The sequence below is a fragment of the Limulus polyphemus genome, unplaced genomic scaffold, assembly GCF_000517525.1.
Source record: "Limulus polyphemus unplaced genomic scaffold, Limulus_polyphemus-2.1.2 Scaffold6134, whole genome shotgun sequence".
NCBI classification, from domain to species: Eukaryota; Metazoa; Arthropoda; class Merostomata; order Xiphosura; family Limulidae; genus Limulus; species Limulus polyphemus.
In genome coordinates, this window is record NW_013671744.1 from 31,077 (window position 1) to 37,124 (window position 6,048).

A 6,048-nucleotide genomic window follows, 5' to 3' on the forward strand; every position below is an offset into this window, starting at 1 on the left:
CACAGTTATATTAAATCGCTTGTAAATTTATAAATCGAGATGTGCATGTAGAAAATAAACATATAGTTTAATATGAGGCGCTAAGTGTAAATTTGCAATTCAAATGTTGCAATTTTACTTCATAAATGCCACTACTATTAGTACCAAGTGTAATTTTGCAATTTAAGTTAAATTGTTCGCAATTTATATGTATATTGCATTTTTTTGTTGTTGTTAATAAATGTCCCTACTATTTCTAAATTGACAAGTAGGCTAAGAAATACACTTGTCCATTTATAAATGTACATGATAATTCATAATCTCCCCTTAATTTTATGAAATCGCCCGCAGGTTTATAAGTAGACATGTAGAATGGTGAATCGATATGACCATATAAATTTGTTTGTTTGTTTTGAGTTTCGCGCAAAACTACACGAGGGCTATCTGCGCTAGCAGTCCCTGCAGTGAAAGACCAGAGGGAAGGCAGCTAGTCATCACCACCCACCGCCAACTCTTGGACTACTCTTTTAACAACGAATAGTGGGATTGACCGTCACATTATAACGGCTGAAAGGGCAAGTATGTTTGGTGGGACAGGAATTCGAACCCACGACCCTCGGATTGCAAGTCGAGCGGCCTAACCACCTGGTCATGTCGGGCCAACCATTTAGAAAACATATAGTTTTTGAAACTTGTTGTGCACATTCCATAAATATACATGTAGACTTATAAATATACAGGTGATTTAATAAAACGAATGAGAGATTATACATTGTTATGCACATTTACTAAATCAACAAGTATTTTTTCCAGCCAACTTGTCAACTTATATACTTACTTTTGGTAAGTCCATTTATAATTTTCCATGGTAAGAGAGGTGAGAGGATAACGAAGTATGCAATATATAAATTTCACATACAATTTAGCTGAAACTGCAAACAGTTTACTTAAATTGTAAAGACATCTCTTAGATAGCGAGTATCAATACAAACCTAAATGTTGAATCTATGATTATTATTTCCAAGCTATTTTTTAAGTCATTAAACTTTATTAACGGCCCCTATAAACACACACACACACACGCAAAAAAAAAAAAATCAAGAAAGAGTATTATTCACAACTAGTTTCGGCAATAGATATACATCAGGTGTCATTTAGAAATGCAACTTTGGGAAACAAATCTTAAACTGCCGTCAGAAAAGCACTACATTTTGTAAATGACATAATTCTTCGATTAGTTTGTGACGAGTTACGAAAAACCATATGGCGACATCGTGTGGTGAATATGAGAACTTTAACAGTAGTGAATAAATACGTCAAAGAGTATCATCTATATTGACAGGTTCGACTAGAACTGACTAGGTATAAAAAGATGCTGCAATTTGGCAAGTAAAACAGAACAAAGTTTCGTAAAATTAAAAGTTGTAGTTCTTGTTGCAAAACAGTAACTTAGTTTACAAGCCCGTTTTTATTTAGTGAATAGTGTTACAGTTCCACTCTAATACTTTTAATTTTAACTAAATTTAATTTTAAGCCTCAATCACAAAGTCAAAGGGGAATGGGTGATTGAAATAAAATTGTCACAGTTTGTGAAACTGAAAGTGAAAACAGAAAAGGAAAGGGTGAGCTTGCAGGAAGGTCCAAATGACCCTCTTCTGTGCGTAGGTTATGTTAATATATATATCAAATCTAAAGTAAGCATAATATTTTAGTGTTTACATGCATAATTTGTAAAAAATTACTTATAGTGATAGGGTTAGTAATATTAAAAACGGTTTGAACATATGTTGCATGTAATTTGATTATAACAGTTTTTTCCTTTTAAGTTTAAATTAATCTTTCTGTTTGATTTATCGAGAATAATTTTGAAAATTTCTTTACAGATATGAAGTAATAACTAAATATGCATTTTAAAGTTAGCATTCAAAATCAAAAATGAATTATAATTTGACTTGCTCCAAGTTTCAGGGATATTTGTGTGTTCAATTATGAAAGAATAGCCATCATGTAACTCGTGAATTAGAATTTTTTTTTTTATAAGTTGGTGATTAATTTTCAGACTTCATAATAGATAAATTATTTACGTCAATAAACAGTAAAATCACGCATGCATATCCATATGAAGTAAATCAATTGCTGATACATGACAAGACTGGTACTTGGCCTGAGTAGAGGCTTTATTCACATAAAACTAGGTATTTATCTTTAAATTGTTTTATAGATACATATCTTTGTTATATATATTCCAAAAACAATTTTATTGATAATTTTGAACCAATCTTTTATTTCTCTCTTTTTGTAATTTTGAAAAACTGGGAACCATTATGTTGGGAACAACTGTTTAGCACTACAAGTATCTCTTTTATTTTGCAATTTAAGATAGAATCATACTATTCTTGAATACCATGGAGGCCTATCTGCATATCCTGAACCAGGTTGACTTTGAAAAATCCCAAAGGTTAATTTTTTGTGGAATATTACTTGTCCATTCTATATTTCTTTTGAGATTTGGCTATTTAATACATTTTCATGAGGATTTATGATTGTAATTGTGCTAGCTGCTAACCTTAATGCCAGTATTTCTCTCTTACCAGTCTAAAATAATTGGTTAAAATATTCCACCCACCACCCCTAGATGTGGATTCCTGTACATGTGGACAGGATCCCTCTGAATAGGTTTGGCCTATGTAGCTTACCTACTCTAGCATCTGAGCCAAACATTTACTCATGTGTTTGTCATGTTTGAAGACCTATGCAAAGGAGGAGAGGATCTTGATAGTTGAGTGGTGCCTAGATCATTGTAACACATTACTTTGGGCTTGATATTTTGTTAAAAGAAGGTACTAAGGTAGTTTTCTCAGGGCCATTTGTGGCAAAGGTGAACCGAGTACCAGTATTAGCCTTTGTCAGTGGATGTTGTAGACATTGTCTGATGCAAGTACTTGGGTATAGTGCCCACAAAAACCTGAAGTTTCTGTACTGTCATGAATATGTTGAGCTTTTTAACAGTGTAGAATGAATGACCCTGTTTAGGACTCCATGATGAATGGGATCAATTGGAACTGAATATTTTGTCTCTTCTTTATGGATATAAAACATCAAAGAATAAACTAAAAATCAAGTGATTTATGTGCTAACAACTGTGCAAATGCACAGGTGCCACCATTAATACATGTACCTTGCTTTATGATTCTCCATTTGTTATCAGAAATATCATTTGGTAAGATATATACTTCCTTCATAAAGAATGGTTTAGAGAAGCTTGCTATTTTTCTATAGTATAAATTATGATCTTGGAGCCTGTTGGTTAAAACATCAAGAGCACAGAACAGTAACTTCCTCTTGAAGTCAAAGGCTATTGAATGAATAACCTTTGAGGTAACCATACAATATTTTGAATTACCGAAGAGGAGTCGTAGTCAAGAGTGGTCTTCTTAATATCTCGGAGACTATGATTCTTGATGAACTCTCCAGTCAAATGATGTCAACTGTCAAGCAAATCTCTCATTCCCAAAATGGAAAATCTGAGCTGACAAGCTTGCTTATGTTGACATTACATCACCTTGATCATCTGTTGATCTACAGGCAGGTTGTTTGAGATGTAATTTGGCTCTGTATTCCTATGAAGTAACAATTTCTAATTTGTTTTGAGTTTCTACTTTATCGTTTGTGTTTTTGCTTCTATCTATTGCTAGCTCACCTGTTTCAAGTGTATATTGAATATTAAAGAAGTCATTCTTATATTAAGACATCAACACTAAGGCTCCCTTAGTGGTGATGCATGGATACTAAGTTCATGATTAATTATGTAAAATAAATGTTAAGTACTTAGTTGTGTTTCATGTGACATGTAATCTTGTTGTCCAGCAAGATAATAAAAAGCCTTACAACTTGAAGTTACTCACAAGTGATGAAAGAGAAAGTTGTTAGGTTAAATGTTTATAAAACATTTTTATTAAAAAATATTATTCCAAGTATTTGCTTGATCTTTTTTTTTGTGATTTAATGCTATTTCAAGGGGAAACGTTTAATATAGTTATTGTGAATTTTTTTCTCCTATTTCTTTTTTTTTTATTATTATTGCTCTTATTATTTTGGGATTTTGGTATTAACAGCATTAGTTTTTTTGTATATTTTCATTCTGGATTGTAGTGTTTTTATTTGGAGATTGGGTTATTTATTTACAAAATCCTGGCCAGACACCAGACACACTTTTATTAGTGTTTAATATTTTTGTAAAACTTGTGTTTAATAGATCTGCTACTTCTTTGTACCCTACTAGTGATAATATCATTTGATAGTTACATTCTTAATCCTCTCTGTTACTTCCACTGTGAATGATTTGGACACTCCAAAACACCTTTTCATAGCTCATTAATCTGTAAAAACTAAGAAAAGCAGTCATAATTAAAAGATCTCTTCAATAGTTTAGTTGAGAATGGCCACATTGTTACAGCTTTTGTACTAATGTGGATGGCAACATGGCCTTGGTTCATTTTTAGCATCCTGTATGAATTATCTTACAGGAGACATTTCTGAAAACTACCGGTCCTGTCATCATTTCGAATTTTTTATGAATTCTCTCTATACCTGTGGAGGTTATTGATGCTCACTGATTTTTTTCCTTCTCACAGTGGCTAAAAGACTTAACCATATCATATCAATGTGTATGACCAGTACTGATGTCTCAAATGTTTTCTCCCTTTCTTGATTTGTTTGCCCACCTTTTGCTTCCTTTGGTTCATCCATATTATTCAGACATTTGATTCATGGTCCTTCTTTTCTGGTTTGCTACAGCTCATTATGTTTTCAGTTGGGTCTGGTAGGCTCCCGCTTGGTGGTTATTTTCCATGACTCTACTGTTACACTATTCTATGGATGTTTGGCTTTTGCCTGCCCCATCCAATGTTGCAACTTAAGGAGTGGGTTGACTGGTTTGGCTCTCCAATTTAGTCCTGACCCCCACCCATTATTTTTTTCACCTGGGATTTTTTCTCAGCCTAGCCTTATTATTTATGTCTTCGAGTCATGGAGCATATGTCTCCTTATTTTCCTGCATGATAGGCTTTATCTGTTTTGGGGGAACTCTCTTCTCTTGAGTCGCTTGTTTCTCTTGGATGAGCACATGTATCCCTTTCAGTGGATCCTGGCAAATTAATGCAGATATATTCAGAGATCAACTGTCTTCTCTTATCTCTCTTTCTTTTGCTATTGTTGTGGTTAATTTGATCACACATGGCCATAGGCATTTCTCTACACCCACCTCACCTGGAGTTGCATCTGGTCAAATTCCTAGTGGCTCAAAGGTCTGTGAACTTATCATGCTGAAATATCAGGTTTCTAGACCTATGGTGGGTACAGCACTTTTGGCACAATGTGTATCTGTTTTTGTTTGACAACAACCAAACCTACAGACAAAACCTGTCAACTGATGTCTCTCTGTTCAAGCAATACATGGATCTGGACACCTGAGGATGTCAGAGGAGAGATCTCTCTCTATCAATGTTCTTGAAATGTTGGCTGCTCAATGAGCTTGCCATTACCTTCTTATTATGATCCATTCAAACACCTTCTCCATCATGTTTTTCCATTCACTGACAGGGAAGCACTTTCTTTCAGGGCCTCTGATTTCCTTGCTTTACTTTCTCTTTGGGGCTTAGACCCTGGTTGTAGATCAACTATATTTCACCTAGGCTGAGTGGTCTCTCCATCTTCTGGTGTTTTCAGTGAATTTTTTCCACCATGAGAGCCCTATCATCAATGCCTTTATGAATTCCCACATTAGTCGTCTTTGTCTGAAGTCTCAGATTCTACAACTCTGGCATTGGATGCTCTGAGTCTGGATTGGTTGAATCTATTTTCATATGCCTATCCTCCATTGTGAGTTCTTCCCATTTTTATTATCTTCTACACACACACACACACACACACACACACACACACACACACACACACACACACACACACACACACATACACTACTACTACACTACATACGTATATATATATATATATATATATATTACATATATAGTACTATTATAGTACGTACGTACGAACTACTTACTT

The 6,048-nt window shown here is 34.2% G+C and overlaps 1 long non-coding RNA gene across 3 annotated transcripts in view; it reads left to right on the top strand.

Annotated features, from left to right (window-relative positions):
- The first annotated feature begins 1,299 nt into the window (after positions 1-1,299).
- The window catches only part of LOC111089404, a 14,913-nt gene continuing 10,164 nt past the window's right edge, over positions 1,300-6,048 (top strand). Inside the window, exon 1 of one of the 3 annotated variants that reach the window (XR_002613690.1) lies at positions 1,300-1,673. This is a non-coding gene — a long non-coding RNA (uncharacterized LOC111089404). The remainder of the gene's footprint in view (positions 1,674-6,048) is intronic. The other 2 variants (XR_002613689.1, XR_002613688.1) reach the window with 2 other exon arrangements.